At 41.3% G+C, this 18722-nt stretch overlaps 1 long non-coding RNA gene across 1 annotated transcript in view; it reads right to left on the bottom strand.

Moving 5' to 3' along the window:
- LOC125903304 (uncharacterized) overlaps positions 1-18722 on the bottom strand; it is a 120512-nt gene that overhangs the window by 74619 nt on the left and 27171 nt on the right. The window contains exon 2 of the long non-coding RNA XR_007451286.1: positions 11441-11499. This is a non-coding gene — a long non-coding RNA (uncharacterized LOC125903304). The remainder of the gene's footprint in view (positions 1-11440; positions 11500-18722) is intronic.

The following is an 18722-nucleotide window of genomic DNA, read 5'->3' as shown; positions in this document are numbered from 1 at the left end:
GAACAAACAACCGTGGTTTTCTCCACTGCACCATGTGTAAAAGTGCTGCTGATTAAGTGAGTTCTCCAGAGGGTTAAAGCAGGAGTGATTTCACATTGTTTCTACTGTGGTTGTGGGCCTTTTCAGAGGCGATCACACCCTTTGACACTGGTAGTTTTAGTAGCACACACACAGCAGAGGATAAATACCGCACAGATAAAACATTTGGACTTTCTCCTTTTGTGAAACTGATAGGTCGCAAGTTAAATTTACAATAAGGGGTGTGAGTCAATGTGGAACTCTAGAGACTCTCTCTGCTCAGTTTTATTCCAAAACTCTATAAATGTAGAGAATGAAAGTTCACTCTTGACCTTGGAGACAGTTGTTGACAAAAAAGGTCCATATAGTAGCTGTTCTATAAAGACGGGAATCACCAGAGGCTTCACGATACGATATTATCACCATACTCTAGTCACGATACAATATTACTGTGATTTCAAACATGTTGCGATAATATATATTGAGATTTATTACGTGTTTTCAACTGCAAATAATGTCCCCAAAAGAAAACTTTGGATGTAGTGGACTAAAAAAAGCAACCGATTATATCATTCAAGTGGGCTACCTTAGGTTTAATTTATATTTATAATATTATTAATTCATATAATTTAAAAAAAAATATATATATATGAATACCCGAGAACCTTGGGTTCTTCACTGAGGATGTGTCCAAGCTGCCCATCTACGGGATGGTGTTTCCTATAAACTTGGCACTGTGTGGCGATACAATACTGCCACATAAACATATCGTGCAGGGTATCCGCGGATCCTTGAAAAGTCTTAAAAAGTCTTAAATTCATGTATCTAAAAGTAAGGCCTGAAAATGTCTTAAATCCAATAGAAATGTCTCACATTTGTCCTAAATTCATTACTCAAAGGTCTTAAAATTGTTGCGGAAGGAATATTTAATCTGACTTTATTTCTTTTCTTTTTTTTTTTTATTCTCGCGGCACTTTTCTGTGATTATCCATGCGCCATCTAATAACGGCGCGCGCTGGTGGTAGCACATACACAATGAATGGGTTCTTCGGCGGAGGTCTGCTCTTTGCGCGCTCTGTGTGACGCCAGGGCCACACCGCCCGCGGAAGCGCCGCGAATAGCCTCGAAGCGCCGAGAAGAGAAGGCAGTTTCCTTTCGGTGCCCATGTTAACCGACTGTGTCGTCCACACTGGCCACGCCGCGCCGGGAAGCTCCGCGGCAGGCTCACGATTTGCAGCGATCAGTTCGGCGTCTGGTCTATTTTCTGCGCGAGCCGCAAGCGAATCTGACAAGCCAGACAGTGAAAAACAAGAGCTGGGAGCAGAATCGCTTGTCGACGGCATGGAGAATTGCGGAGGTGCTCCGGCGCGCGCGAGAATTTCGGTGCGCTGCGCTTCCGCGGGCAGTGTGGCCCTGGCGTGAAAAGGGCTTAATGGTGCGCGCTGGCCACCTGGCACTCAATATGCTGCTGTAGTGGTTTGTTTTCCAGACATGTGAGTATCTTTGAGCAGTGAAAGTTATTATTTATGACTTTTTACTTGTCGGCAGTGATTTGTTTTCCACAGACCTCTACGTGCGAGCATTTTACTCGCATTTGCGACTACAAATAGTTTTGTGCCAGCAAAATAAATCATTCAGCACGCTGTGTGAGTACAGATTTCGGGTCCATGTCATTGGTTCGACAGCCCATTGGTTCGACATCCCATTAGTCCGACTGTCCGCGGTGCTGAACGGCTCACGGCGGGCGTATGGTGCGCCGCAACCGGCTTGAGGTGGAGCAGGCTCACGGCTTATGAGTTTGTCATTTTCTTTTTCATTTTAACCCACACCATGATCTTTTCCTGACCCTAACCAAGTGTTTTTTGTGCCTAAACCTAACCAGACCTTAACCACAGGGCGTCATGATGATTTCGGAACGGACTTCGGAACAATGAGTTTAATATGGCCGGAACAATGGGATGTCGAACCAATGGGCAGTTCCCCAGATTTCAACCAGCAGCAGAAAGGAAAGGCGAATCATGCAGGTTGTGGGTTGAACGGAGGTCACAGACAGGAATAGGGTGGTCAAATAGCCTACGGCGGCTCTGCGGCACAAAATAACGGCTTACCGGCGGCGATAGAGAAGTCCGACTCCAGGTCCAGTAGCCTAATTTCCTCTTTTGTTGGCGTCATGACTGCCGTTCACATTTCTCTCTGTGGCAGGTAACGGTCCACAAACCTCACCACACTTTAGGGACTGTTCTTTACTTGTCAGGGGAGGAGGGTGGCTGGTTGATTTTTATTTTATTTATTTATTTTATTTTGATCCCCCCCATGTTCATCACTTATTGATGCTGTTTTTGAAGTATGAATAAGTCAATAAGTAATTTATTCCATTGAAATATCATTGATGTATTATAGAAAAGTGATTTATCTTTTTATAAATGACAAAAGGCACATCTGCCTCATTTTTGCTGTGGTATCATGATACTACTCAGAACCGTGATACTTTCACTGGTATCGTACTATGGGTCCCAATTTTGGTACCGTGACAACACTAGACGTCACAACCATTCCATTCGGAGTTGCGCAGTGAAGCGGCTCCGGTGCCGCTTAAAAAAGTGTTCCCCCACTTCTAATTTTACAAATTAAGCACTGGTTATAGTACAGCGGGATCCCCCAACCATCGCTTATATTTATAGTTTTTTCAGTCTTAAATTCCATTCAAGGTGACATTAAAAAGGTCTTAAAAAGTCTTAAATTTAACTTACTGAAACCTGCAGATACCCTGTCGTGATACTATGCTGTGTCGATTTTATCCCCACCCTACTATTCAAAAAAAGATTTAACTCATATCCATAAATATATATGTTTGCCTATTGTGAAGTCATTTCTTGGAGCATCTTCAAATGATGAATATCCCTGACATCCTAAACATAACCTTAAAAGGTTACATAAATCACTAAACCATAATAATTGAATGAAGTATTGAAAGTGTGTCATAAAAAATATAAAATTTGACGCTTTTTCATCAGATTTCACAAAATAAACACAAAAAACGTATTGAGCCAAAATGTAAGACACAAGAACAAATATTTCTACACACTCCATAAGTTATTTGAACATTTTTTGAAATATGCTCATTTTTATGAGCAGAGTGGGAAGACGTTTTGATAGATTTATTATTCATTTGTCTAGCGCTGGATTTGCACTGCATGCAACATAGCATGATTATCACTATAGTAAAATGAATGAATGAATGAATCATTTTTAATTTCAGTTACATACATCTGGAGAAACAAAGATTATTTCACACAAAATTTCCTCACAGTCAGTGACCCAGAAAGGAACAGGCTGAAGCCCCAGGCTTACTTTGCCTATCCTATATCAACCAAAGAATGACCCAGAATATCAACAATACAAAAGAAAGAAAATTGATAACAATAATCCTCAAATATTTTACATTTAAATAATTTTACATTTTAATTAATAACACATCTTCACAGCTATTCACTTCACGTTTCATTGATAAGCAACCCGTAAAATGTGATGACACGAAAGACAGGAGCCTTAGCTTTCTGCCGCAAAACAAATGAAAGCTCTAGCTAGTATGCTTCTTATTTTACATCTAAACAGGATGATGCAAACAATGACGTCCTGCAGCCTATCACAGCCAATCGTGGACGTCCATGGGATGTCCGTTAACATACTTCCACTTCAGAGCAGCTACTAAATGGACATATGGTGAGACAGATTTATTTGTCTGTTTCCAAGGTCAGGAATGAACTTTGAATCTCAACTTTTAAGCTAACTACATTTGTGCATCTGACAAACTTTGCGTAATACAATCAAAAGATCCAGAACAGCTACTAAATGGTCTTTGTGGTGAGATCTGATAAATGTATTTTTAATTAAAGGGAGGAAACTGAAATTTTAAGTCATCAGTGATGTGTGGTTCAATACTGGGGGTCTAGCACACTGTGCATTCCTTGTATACATTCTCTTGAGACTAATATTAACGTGCAGTAATTTGCAAATGCGTTCATTTGTATGTGATATTTCAGGTGGAGTATTATCACAAAAATGTAAAACACAGTCTATTCTCAGACTGAAAGAACATAGCCGTTCTTGTGTACCGCGAGGGAGCTGTGGTGCCAAGTCATTCACTAATCTCTCGTTTCTGCTTTAATCCTCTGGATGACACATAGCATGTTCTCACTTCTTCTGTAGCTGCTCTTATCTGCTCAACCCAAATCTTCAACTATATAAATAGATTCCTCTCAACCCCCAGCTGAAAACAAAATGTCTATACGTGTTCTTGAAATATTGTTGTTTCTATCTCAAGGTTGCCTGGCGTGTAAAGATTTACACCCACCAAACTAAGACCTCTTTAGAACTTTCATGTTTCTGCTGAGTGGTGCTGAATTTGACTCGTGCTCTTTATGTGTGGGTATCATGAGCAAATCTAGAAGAGAGCCTTTTCATGTAATTCATCTGATCAGATTGACAATAACGTGACTCAACAAAAAGTTTTCCTATTAACCATCAATGCAATTTAAGCTACGGCAAATATAATTTTGTGCATGTAGAATAGCAGTCACAGCAGTGTATTAGGTTAGATAAGAGTGGGAATTATTTGGCAATATAGACCACAGACCGTTGCAGGTTTCCTGTGGTTCTCTACTTGTTTCTGGTTTGAAAATATAAAGCAAGACAGAGTTGCTGTGTCATTGGTTGCACCAAAAATAAATAAATAAAAAAAAAAAAACATTGATCTCTGATTTGTTTCCCCGCCATGTTGTAAAAAAAAAAGAAGAAAGCAGTTCAGGCTTTAGCTCCAGGCTATAGACTAGACCCGAATTATGTCATAGCCAACTCTGTGACTCCTTTTGGGGGCAACGCACTAGAGAGTCTAGTCACTAGTCATAGAGAAATGTGAAAAAGCAGAGAAGCTGCTGTGTAACCACGGCTTTCACACTAAGATTACACAAAACCTGGTGATTAGATCAAACAAAGATGTCCAGATAAGAAATATCCTGCCACCGTGTTGGGTGAATCATGCACTTGAACGCGGGAAGACTGAAGAGACATGATGTCGATCAACTTTTAATAATGAAAGTATTGTGAATGCTCAGATTCAGGCAAGGTCCCAAAACAATTATCAGACATGCCTGTTAGACAAAGGCTTGTTTAACATTGTCAGAATTATAATCCAAACACACCAAACTTTGGCTTTCTAGCCCCCCAAAAGGGGCGTGGCCTTGACATTTTACTAAGTACTTGATGTGTCAGTCTGGTGTATATTAGCTTGATCAGTGATGCTTGGTGAACTAGCAGTATCAAACTGAGTTAGAACAGATAGTAGATGCACTCTTCCTTCTGCACAAGGATAAAGTACCACAGGAAAGATAAAAATATGTATTTTTGATTTTGGGTTGAACTGTCCCTTTAACAAACCAAGCAACTTGACACCAGCACACATAAACTGCACATTCCAATACTCATCCTACCATAGTATGCCAGAAAAAGATTTGTATGCCCCAATACATAGTATGTCAACTGCAGTGTGCCAAAAATACCAGGATGTTCTGCTACATCCGGTCTGATTTTGCGGTAGGCTAGGCTATGCAAGCCAGCATGCTTTTCTGGCTATTGGCTCACAATCCTCTGCGCAGTGGACAATACGTCACATGGACTAAACCACAAACAGACGACAGCTCAGTGACAGATGATGCAATGCCGGAAGACAGCGCATTTAACTGACGCCCAGTCGAACAGTTATAAAGGAAACAGACTTCTCAGTGTAGTTTAGTAGACTCCTTTAACATAACTCCCTCCAGCACAGTCTTTTCCAGGTATTTCTCTGTCTCTTGCCTGATTTTGTGATCTATCAATCCACACCCAGCTAACTCTTTACTAGAACGCACTAAAGGCTGCTGGGAAATTAGTCATGTAAATATGAACAGTTTAAATAATTGTTTATCCAAGGCTTGATTGACAGCTACATCAGATACTGTATTCTCTCTTTTATGTATGGGGGTGGGAGTGTTTGGTGCTTCTCTACCCGGCAACAGAGCGCTGAGTCATCTCTGTCGCAGCCCTCCCACGCCTACCCACGCTGCACTGCTCTCGGTCTCTCTCAGTGGTAGAGATGCAGGGCCACGGACATGATACCAAAACTAACTGCATCACTTCATCCAGGCCCACAGATGACAAAAACACACATTTACCGTAAACGGGGGGAGCCTTGACGGAACAAGGCTGGCATAGGTGGGTGTGAGTGTGTTATGTGTGTGTGCGTGAACAATCTCCTAACAATATACGGAAACTGATACCACGTATAGATCATTATGAAGAGTGTGAAGAATCAAAGGAATGAGAAACAAGAGCAGAGTGAGAAAGAGAGTGAAAGAGATATTGTGTGTGTGTCTGCTGACCAACTCTGGAGAACAACTCAGTGGGCCGCAGGTTTCTGATAGCAAACAAGTCAGATGAGGCATACAGGTGTTTCAAATGTTCAAATAAACTTCGGTTCAGACCACAAAAAGGGCTACCACTGAGACATCAAGCTCTGCATGTTTTTGTCATTTCAATTTGTCAGATTGAGAAAGGGAATATAGAGAACACAGGCCTGCCGCTGCCCCTCCTGCATCTCTTGGCCTTTTTTCAGACACCTCAAGAAATGATGCAGACAGGTTTGTTACTTTTTCAGCTGCTCAGCGAGGAGCCAAAATTATACTTTCTGCATCTGCAAAGCCACAAGGATGTGCGAGACACATAAGGTGTCTGCATCTGCATGACCCCGAGGTCCTGAGGTGAGCAAAACATGGGCTGTACCTAAACATCTATCAGCATACGAGAGCGCTGATCAGACATGTCTGGAACGCGTCTATATATGAAGAAATTCCAGTGAAGAAGGCTATGTATGGACCTGCATGCACATCAGCTGTCTGCAGTGATGTTTGTGCCCATTTTAGGGTAGCCTATAGTCAGGGCTTTAACTGCTTTCTTTCTGCTCTGAGACTTTTGGTCAAATGAACCAGTGCAACAAAAAATGCTTAATTCTTGATATTAATATTGTGAAGAATGATGGACACTGGTTCACAGCGTAGAAAATCCACTCGTTTAGATGAATTTATTTATGATTTTATTTGGCAGTTTCCTCTTTTTAAGGAGTCAACAAACTAGACATATTTTTGTTGACTGCTGTGATAGATCACTCCAGCCAAAATACAATGATTAGCGACTTAAAGCAAATGTCAGCCAGGGATATAAAGCTGGGGCATCAGTGAGCCCTTACCTACCCCCCCTACTTCCAGCACCTTTACTCTCACTACGCCTGTCTTTGAACTGTGCCTTCATTGTGACCTCAACTACACAGCTGCAAAGTTTGAGGCAGTGCCCTGCCCCTTCCCTACTTCCTACACCCGTGCTTCTGCTCCACACCCATCTTCGAACTCAGCCTTCATTTCAGTCTAAACTACAAACCCATAAAGTTTCGTGACTGCATCTTGCACAAATGTAAAGTTATCGCATCGACAAAATGTATCCACAGACAGACATACAGTATAGACAAAACTCAAAACTGCTTCTGTGGGAGTTTCTGCTACAAATGGTGTCACCTGGACCACATTTGGCAATGATGACACACATACATAAACTCACAAGTTTAAAATAATACCAGCTGTCATGATGTTGTCGCAGCTGTTAATCATACTGCAAATAGAAAGTAGCGAGTGTGAAAATAATCTCTTCTTTTGGCAAAAGGTTAATGTTTTTTGTACATTTAATCCTATTGCATTTACAGTCAGTGGAAAGATGTGAGTAGACATGAACTGACAGTGTGAGCTGAGGGTGGAGCGAATTTAGGCAAAATCATAATCATGCTTGGCAACACTGACGCTGAGCAAGCTAAATAGTCTGTGTGCTAAATTAGCAAAGCAGCTAATGATGTGAGATGCAACTGTTAGCCAGCACTAAGGCTAGCTACTACTAGATATTGTGCTGTGATCAATTGAACAGGAACAACTTGGGGCTGCAAGGCCATCTGGTCTCAGTGAAAATCACATGACCTTGCCTGACCACTGGCCTGAAAATCATTCCCTCATACACAATTATGACCATATAAAGGCCATTAAAATGTCCAAAAAACTTTATGTGCCCATCTTGGGAGATGGTAAACAGCTCTCTTAATACATACATGTAGGTGATGGTTTCATGATAGTGCAAGCAAACAAACACAAAGTCGGTGAAATTATCACTACCTAATCAGCTACATAGATCTTAATCATGCTCAACAAGAGCACATGTTTGCAGCTGCTGCACACCAAATATGGCTGCAAGAGGGTGCAAAGTATTATAATCAGATGTTCTGAGTTTGGCTAGATAAACAGATAGGAAGTTGGAGGCTTTATTTGTCTAAAGTTTCTGCAAATATTACTGTTAGTATTACTACCTACAAAGATATTTGTGATTTGCCATTGAGAAAAAAACAAACACAACACATACCCGCACCTTCCAAGTGATAATTTACCAAAAAAAATAAATAAAAAGTTATACCGCCTTGCAGGGGGATTAGTCCTGCCACGACGCTGATCCGCAACTTCAAATAAATGTGGGCCAGGTCTGGCACAATATCACATTTTCACTACACTGTTATCATGTAAAAAGAGTTCACAATAACAATATTAATGCATTATCTAAGGAAAATTTGAAAATAAATCATAATGCTACTGGTCAAATTCATCTTTAACTTTATTAATCGTGTGCCTTTATCTTTTTTGGCGAATTAATTACACTCAAAATAAGGAAACAGGGAGGTGAAGAGAGAGTCTGTAACCATAACACTACAAAAATGTACAAAAAGGGCACTGACAGTTAATGGACACTGCAAAGGAGTGGATGGCTTTGGGGGAGGGAGCCATTTTGCCACCTTGCCGTACTGTATATAAGGTACAATCGTGGAATGGGTGGACAGAGTGGTCTTGCCTTTAATCTGCCATGAGAGGTAGTAACAGCGCCGAAATGCTGTCTGTATGAACAGGACAATCTGCCAGACGGGATCGTGTTCAGCACGGATGTGACATGTCGACGACGTGTTATGCATGCGACAAACCGTGGGAGATTTAAAAAGTAGCTGTTAGCAATTAGCAGCTAACTCCTAGAAGAACAGCAGCTGTAAATGTCCGCAAATTGAGATGGTAAATGATTGTTATTGACACATTATAGGGAAATTTCGGTTTATTTCAACCTGTCTCCTATTGTCCTAAATTTGTTTGAAGTGACTAGTGACATAAAAATAATAGTTAGCATGTTAGCCGTTAGCCTAGATACAGCCGGGGCGCATAGTAGCATCAGACCTGTTAAAACGTAAGTGAACGGGCAACCTTCAAGTGCAAAGCTGCGCTTTGGAACACAGAGCTAAATGGTAAACAAACATGGCAGCACACCGGTAAGGTAAGACAACACTTTACATGTCGTTTTCTATATGTTCTCTGACATTTATCCTAACGATATGAGGCGGTCTTTGTGGAAAAAACGCTTGTTTAGTGAATTAACTTTGCACTTGAAGGTTGCCCGTTCACTTACGTTTTAACAGGTCTGACGCTACAGCTGTATTTAGGCTAACGGCTAACATGCTAACTATTATTTCTATGTCACTAGTCACTTGAAACAAATTTAGGACGACAGGAGACGGGTTGAAATAAACCGAAATTTCCCTTTAATGCCATTGATGTTGTGTAGAAAGATGTCACACACTAAAAGACCAGTGCTGGTTTGTTACATGTCACACCCGTCAAACGTCTTTTGATTCTGCAAAGCCGTGATGCAGTGGAGTTGAGTGATGCTGACATCGTTTGGTTCTGTGTAAAAATGCAAAGGACGCACAAAGAAGGGACTTAGTAGTGACGGTATAGTGCAACGGTATAGTATAGTGTAACTCTTACAATTTAAGAGTTGCTGGATTCTTAAAACAAAATTATCATAGCTGTATTATTAACTTTCTGTCAATATTTCATTGTTAAATATCACGGTCATCATCAATACTAGTAACACCCCTAATGTGGGCCAGTGGCCTCTTCCCTACTTACCTACCACCCCCCACACTTCTGGCGCCTTTGCTCTGACCACACCCATCTTTCAACTCCACCTTCAGTGTGATCTTAGCTACATATCCGCAAAGTTTCATGTCTGCATCCTGCACAGTTTTTGACGCTACTGCAGTGACAAAATCTGTCCAGAGACGGACAGACACATAAACACCTGGCAAAATACTCAGAACTGCTTCTGTGGTAGTTCCCGCTGCAACAGGTGTCAGCAGGACCACATTTTGCCATGACACAAACACTCAGGCTCAGAGGGTGAAAACAATATCAGCCCCGCCGTCATGTCTGGTAAATATGTCTATGTACGCATGTGCGACACATTGTTAGTGAAACAGCCAGGAATACAGAGATCACTTACAGCTAGTGCACTCAGCAAAACCTTTCGAGTGGTTTAAAAATATGAATCTGGAGTGCAGTACGTTTTCTCGATACTCTCCTCATATGTACATACCGTATACACATATTGTAACATGCTTCTCACAGACCTTAACTGTGCGTCAGTACAGAGTGTGAAACTCCCACTAACGTCACTGAAATACTCATTCCTGTACACAGATTGATGAAGGCAATTAAAGTGCTCCTGAGCTGGAGCTCTGTGATCACCTCGTTCCATCTGATGACAGCTGCTATAATATCACCAGGATACACAACACCGCCACTTTCACTTCAGCCCTTCAAAGGTGCGGTCAGTGCGTCACACCATGATTGCATGACTAAGTTTGGAGCCGTGGGTTATGTGCCAAGTGCCAAATATAGCCAACATTTGCCGCAACCTGACCGACTGCCAAACAAACCGAACACATTGCTCCACACAGTGCCATCCACCATCTCTGTGATAATACAGTCAGATTTTGCTTTGTATTTATTTGTTTTAACCCATTGCTGCAGACGGAAATCCTCTTTAGCATGCTGTGCTATTTATTAATCAAGGAAAATCCCTCACCATGATCTATTTATAAAAAGGGGGATTTATCTACTGCTTTTTGAAGACTTATGAGAAATAAAATGAACTCAAATAGACGTTCAGCGCCGCACAAACAAGTCGAATCCACCAAAGTTAAAAAAACGCTTGTAATATTTTCCATCTATCTCTTGAATCCTTCCTGCTCTTCAGCTCTGTGTTATGTCTTACAAATAAACAACTTAAAATCTAGGTTATTTTATTTTGGTTTGACTACCAAACCTTGAAAAGCAGAAATGCTGACCTAGAAAGACAGGACTACCAGCCTCGAGACTAAAATCATAAAAGACTGTCACAGGACTGCAATCCTTCCTAGATTGATAAATACCAGCCAATGTTGAAAAAAACACCTCATGTCCAGCTTGCTTTCACTCACCAGTTTGTCAGTCTTCATCCTCCTCTTCATCAGAATGTCTCACTGCAAACTAAGAAGGGCTGAGAAAGAGAGAGCAGAGAGGAAAAAAGAAGAGAGAAGGAATGTTTTAATCACTCTGAAGGAAGCCAGTTATCTTCCCACACACATTGCTGAGTGTCCTATTCACAGACACACACACAACAACACACACATTCACACTGAGATACCTCCAAAGGTCAAGGATGAATCAGGAGAAGAGAGAAAAGAAAGGGGGGGGGGGGGGGGGGGACGCAAAGTTTAACAGAATGAAAGGACAGAAAATCAGAAAGAGGCCAGAATACAAAAGAGGAATGAATAGTATGTAGAAAGAAAAGTAGATGACAGAGGGAGGAGAGCGCACAGAGAGAGACTGGAGAGAGAAAGAATGAAATGCATGGCTTGGCTGAGTCATCGGTAACCACCACTTCCTCCATGAGCTCTCTACTAATGAGTGGCCAACTTTCTGAGGCAAACACACACACACACACACACATACATACACACATGTACACACAAGAATCTCCTCCTTAAACTGCAATCTTTCCTCCTCTCTCAACTTCAAACTGCTCACACCATTCTCCCTTAGATATGGGTTGACTTTGCATGTGTGTGTGTGTGTGTGTGTGTGTGTGTGAGTGAGTGAGTGAGTGAGAGATAGAGAGAGAGCCTGAGAAGTCGACCCATGATCTGACCTCGCTGTGTGTGTCATGAGAAGAAGCACAGTCTGCTGCTACATTCAGAAATAAACAGCGTCTCCCTTTTCCCAGAATTCCCAGAGGCATGGTTTCTTACTAACTTTCCTTTCTCAAAAGGAGAGTTAGGAAATTCCGAAAGAGAAATCACAAAATCAACCTCATGTTTGAGCTTTAAAGTGAGACTATGTAACTTTTAAGGGGAAGAAATAAAACATATATTTGACAGATTAAAGACACAGTTTAATACACTCACGAGTTCTGGTGCTACAGAATGACTTGGTCTGGTATGACCAGCAGTTTGTTGCTAATGTTAGCTTACAATGCATAGATACTGACAACTGATATTACTGAGTAATTTCTCTGACATTTTACACCTCTAGAAGCAAACGGAAATTATGCCTAAAAACGACTTTACAGCTCATTAATTAACACATCATATCTTGCGTGGCGGCACGAAGCTGTAGTGGTTAGCATTGTCGCCTCCTTGCGTCAGCGTGGGTTTTTTCCGGGTACTCGAGCTTCCTCCCACAGTCCAAAGACATGCAGATTAATTGGTGACTTTAAACTGGCTGTAGGTGTGAGCGTGAATGGTTGTCTGTCTCTATGTGTCAGCCCTGTGACAATCTGGCAACCTGTCCAGGGTGTACCCCGCCTCTTGCCCAATGTCAGCTCCCCCGCAACCCCCAACAGGTTAAGCGGTTACGGAAAATGAATGAATATCTTCTATGTTTAATCGCAACACATTCTCATCCAAACTCATCAAATACCAATGCTGTTAAGTGGCTGTACATGTCAAACTATAATGCCCTAGGTAGCCTCCTGTGTCAGTTTTGGATGCACAGGGCCAAGGTGTCAAAATACATTTCTGTTTTCACAGGAAATACACTGTTTTTGCTAGTTACATGCATACAGTCTTTTCAAAACAAACTGACAACATAAGTAAAAAACTTCATTTTTAGGTTTAGACAACAAAAGCAGCTGCTAACATAATGTAATGTCACATGACATATGTTACTAGCATAGCATGTTACACAGACTAGCACACTACGTTGTAATTTAGCTTCACTGACGTTTAGTTTCACACAAGACACAAACAGTAGGCTCCAGGGTGAACATCTGTCTGACATATTCATCTTCCCTTCCGCCCACTGTATGCAGACTTTCTCGCTTTATATGCTATGGTAGTTGCCCTCGGCACCAAAAATCGCTGCTGCCCAGTGTGTTTTATCCCACAGCTAAGGGTGCCTCTGTCTGCCGCCGAGGACCACTGACCAAGCATCAAGTTGGGAGTCAGCCCGGACTGTTAATCTGTACATCAACAGAAATTTATAAACAGTGTGTTGTTTTAATGTGGAGTTATGTGCTGACACTATTTCTTGACAAACACCAGATTATCTTCTGAGCACTTTCTCGGTCACTAGTGTAAGTTTCAGTTTCGGTGTTGGCCCCTGTAAAGGCACTGTCATTGTGGCAGCTGTGCACAGTAATTTCAACAAGAAATAGCCTAGTTCTACAACATGTGCCCCCAAAACCACAATTTTTTATGTATTGTTAACCAACATGTTGATTAGCAAGCTCCCTTTATTGGCATATTTTTTAAATTCTGGTCAGAACCAGCTAGCTGTTTCCCCCTGCGGTAAGTCTTTATGCTAAGCTAAGTTAACCACTTCCTGATTTCAGCCCCGACTTTATCGCTCAAACACGAGGTACGTATCAATTTTCTCATCTCAGAAGGCAAACAAAAATGTGAACGATCTTAACAAACAAAGCCCTTATTACCACACATCTGGGTACAGTAAGACACGTCTGAGCTTTGAGGAACAGTTATGAGATTTAGGGAGATTTGACACAGGCATACTTTGCCTCTAAATCACTTCTGCTGAAATCTGGCTAAGCATCCAAAAAAGGCCTTATGAGAGTGAAGCCACTGTACAGCTGCATCGTAAAAGCCACATGGGATGGCAAAAGTGAAGCTCGGGCAGTGGTGCTGAGATCAAAACGGAATTAAGGCTAATAGTGAAAGTGCAGGTTTTCACAACCTTGAGGCACTTTGATGACCTAGGATGACTTTTGAATCATTGCAGATGGCGATATCTTCGATTTTCATTCTGAATCTACACCAGCTACACTGGTTTAGGCCACTGGGGGCTGTAATTTATTTTAATTCACTTGGGCTAAACTGGAAATGGTTTCATTTAATGAATCAAAGCAGTTGTAACATCTGCGCCCTCAGCCCGACCAGCACTTTCAGTGACATTTAGCAACTTGTCATCTTGCCCAAGGTGATGCATATTGGCACAACAGTAGTCAGACGGATCAAGTGAAAACAAAATTACGCCATCATCCTGAGCATGTATCATCATGTTGTTTGTCTTATTCTGAGATATTCAGAGCTCTTGTACAGTCAGATGATGCCACACAGCCATGCATTCTGATATAATTTGCAATGTTTCAGGACAAGTGTTAGTGCTGCAGAGAGGCGACCGACCTGAAATCATTCTCAATACCAAAAAGTGTGAATCCTGGATCTAGTTTGTCTACAGTCACAGTATAAATCCGCCTGCCTCTGAGGTTATTGTGATACAAATTAATTCCTGCCCCAACCAGCTGAGTCTCCTATCCGGAGGAAATCATGGGAACTCAGAGCCAGCTTCGTAAAAACACACATCCTCCTCTGCAGTTCCCACGCTTTTCACAACACACATATATACACAAACCCTCATTATGCCCATAGACACACAAGCAAGCACAGACTTGGACATGATGTCTTGTGTACGTGCAGTCATACTGGCAGTGACAGAAATGGGGAACACACACAGATCATTGCAGCGGAAGCATCTGTAGTTCAGTCTGGTGACTTACATATACTGTATATTGGTGATGAACAGGATATGACAGCTCTGCAGTGTTACTGCTGCAAAGCAGGCTGAGTATGCCAGTTTCGGGTAAAAGGCCATCCAGCAGAGAGCCATCCTGCACCATCACCATACAGGCCCTTCACTCTTCAGCGACAGTACCCTAAAGAATACAGTAATCTGTGAACAAGGCTTGAACATAAGGGAACGATAGTGTATAGTGTGGCGCCGCATGTAAATAGAGGAACAAGACAGGTCAGCAGCTCAATCAGACACTAATACTGGAACTAACATTGTATTTGATGAGCTACGTGGAAGTTTTCACAACACTGTCAGGTCCTTGATTTGCAATTGACACAAACAGAAACTGTCATAAGACTCTAAGACCAAGCTAGTTACTCTTTGAGGATGTGCTCACAACAGTGCTTTAAGCTAAATGCTAACTCCAACATGCTAACATGCTGATTGTTGCACAGTAAAGGTGAGGCCGATGGTAGGGTCATTAGTTTTGCAGGCGTTTGGTCATAAAGCAAAGTGGAGCTTAATGAAAGTCAGGACACCACTAAAGTCAGTCACATTCATCCTCTGATGGATGAATGTTTGTAAAAATTTATGTCAATGCATTCAGTTGTTGAGATATTTCAGCGAGATGGACAAGCCCGTTCTCATTCCCATGTCATCATATACTGATGCTTTCACACACCCCCTTGGCATGTGATACTGCCGCCAAAGGCACCCTTTGGTGTATCTATGAGATGCACTGGGCTTTCAACTAAATAAAATGTTAACCCACCCGCAGCGATATTTGACGCTGAGAGGAACTGACAAAGTTTAGGGAGCGAGAAACTCCACGTAGGCCAAGAGGTCGGGCAGGTGAAAGGTCAAACACTGACTTTAACTCACGAGACCACAGTTTCAGTTCTGTGTGAAACCAAGTCAACTTTGTTTTAACTTATGTAGGTTAGTGACATACTTGAATCACTCACTTGGTCATGTCGCTCACTTATTTTAACCGCAAACACGTTTTTCTCATAACCGAAGTAGTTTTGTTGCCTAAACCTGACCAACGTGTTTCACCCAGAGGACAGCGGTGTGTCACATAGAGACGCTACAGGATGCCGTACGCTTCAGTATGAGATGCTGACGAGGCGTGACAAAGCGAACTGGGAATGAGAACTGTTTGAAAGGACAGACCGACACTGGCATCGATCAAGTCTAGCATCACTAGCATTACTTAAAATATTCAAAGTACATGCATGCTATGTATAGAAGTCATTGAGTGTTACTTAATATGAAAAAGAAAAAATCATCTCAGTTTCTTCAATAGCTCAGAGGTCACGGGCAAAACCATGAACCCAGTGACTACCTACTTACAGTATTAAGTATGTAACCTTGACCTTTTATACGTAGTAAACAAATCACCACTGAGCTGATCATTATAAAACAACCCACAGTGTTGGGTATTTACTTGCGGCACAAAATGAGAAAAAGTGAAAGTACGACTTTGGAGAAATGCTGGCTCAGCAAAAGTACTCATTGTGGGAGGATTGTGGGAGATTGAGTCTACAGATGAGTCAAGGAGAACCATTACACGTAATATCAGAATGAATGGCACAGGGGTCTATCTTTAGTATCCGTGTGGGAATCAAACCGTCACACAGCCGTTGCCATGGGGTTATGTGCCCGTGGTTAAGTAACTTAAAACATACTGGTTGAACGTCTTCAAAATAAGATTGTAGTCTACATTTATTTAACCTGATCTATTTAATTTACATGGGTAAGATGCAGTAAAATTGAAAAGGTGTTGTGCTTTATAAACCTCCTGGTATTGTTTAAACAGCAGTTTATTGCAAACATGGATGTTCAGGTGCCAAAGATACAACGTACATACATGTGTGTATCCAGGTATGTAAGATTAAATAGATTACACAGTTGGATGACATTCATTAATGAATTAAAAAAGGAGGTGGAGGCTCCTAAATAGCCACAGTTACATAAAAAATCATCTTAAAAGCATGAAACAGGACTATATGATGCCAATTTTAGTCTTTGGTAAAATAATTCTCCAACTAAAGGTAATAACATACCTCAGATCGACCACTGAATATGTTCAATAACTAAAGCAGCTGCTAAACATATTAAAATATGTCTGCTTTGCATCAACAGTCAAAGTATCCTCTGATGGGTCAAAAAAAATGAGACATTTCAAAAAGGACAAGAATTCAGCTGTTCTCTTTTTAGAAGCACTGAGCAGGATTTTCCTCCTTAAAATACCATATAATTACTTTTCCTACAAAGTCATTACTTATGGCTGGCATGTAGTCTGTCCGCATCTGTTTCTGCAGAGACCTGGGCTTCTGTGTGTATAACTGTGTTATTTCTGGATGTTCGGGGCATTTTATCTTCTTTTAGACACCATTTGGCTGAACCTGCAGCGCCTGAAACCAACACCGCAGATTGTATCTTGTGAGAACACGATTTTTTTTTTTAGATGGCAATGTTCGAGCTGTTATGACTGACCTTGTGAGTTAAAGGGGAGGCACCTAAATTAGGAATTCTAATACGTTAACTCTATGGCCAATCTATGGCTGGTTCAATCAATATATGTGACTATGAGCTTGTCTCCCAGCGCCAGAGAAGTTAGTCTCAAACTTGTGATGTCATAGGGTATAAAGTCTGGAGCTTTTCCGCTGAACAGAATGTCTGTTTTCTTTTTTTAAAACCCAAATGAGCTTTACTCTGTTGTAGTGTTCTCAGTTTTGAAACAGAAAATGTACCCATATACTCAGAACATTCCCCTGGCTGCTCTCAGTGTCACGTATGACATCTTGCACAATGCAGTGCTTATGGAGCAGCTCCACACTTGATACCCTATGACATCGTAAGTTTGAGTTATAGCACTCCAGCTTTTGGTTATTTTTGGACTGTCTTGGACCATAGGAATAACATGTATGAATTCTGAAAATGTGCATAGCTCCCCTTTAAGGAGTAGTTAAATCAAAGGTTTGTAAGTAACACAGTGACACAAGCACGTTAATAATACAAACTTCTGGTGGTGAACCTCTACGCTGTCCATCAACAGAAAAAAAACTCAACCCCAAGCAGGTGTCTGATACAAAAACACGACTGATTTACTGCAGGTGATGTCAGCTCCCTTTGCTAATCCCCTCATCCCTTAGTTACTGTTGCTATGCCTGTCAAGTCCTCCAAACTAGCGCAGCTTACATTGTAATGGTGGTGGATTTACCACACCAAATTTGTGGTAATTTTAAAAGCGATAGCGGTTTGAGTTCAGACTGAAATTGACAAAATATGACCGTTTATTTTATTTTCTACATTAAATAACTAGGGATGTGTGATACTGGATTTTTTGCCGATATCCAATATGCAGATATGTAACAGCTAATAAGGCCGATAATCGATACCGATAGATAAAACCACTTTTCTCTCCACCTAACTTTAGTGATCGTCATGTCTCTTCTGTGGTAGAATTGCAACCTATTGTGTTATATGGGCAGATGATATCGTCTCATATAGATCGCAGGCCTCTAAATGGCATCGAATCGCATTGTTGTCCAAAGAATTGATTTATCGTATCGTGATGACGCTGGTGATTTACACCCATAGCAGATTACGCTAATAAGTCTTAGCCTCTAAAGTAATGCTACTATTCTTGTAATCTTGCTAGTCAGCCATTATATTAGCAGCTTATGT

This window comes from Epinephelus fuscoguttatus, linkage group LG16, assembly GCF_011397635.1.
Source record: "Epinephelus fuscoguttatus linkage group LG16, E.fuscoguttatus.final_Chr_v1".
Lineage (NCBI taxonomy): Eukaryota > Metazoa > Chordata > Actinopteri > Perciformes > Serranidae > Epinephelus > Epinephelus fuscoguttatus.
Note: the sequence above shows the minus strand (reverse complement) of the source record. Positions and strands in the feature narration are given on the sequence as shown.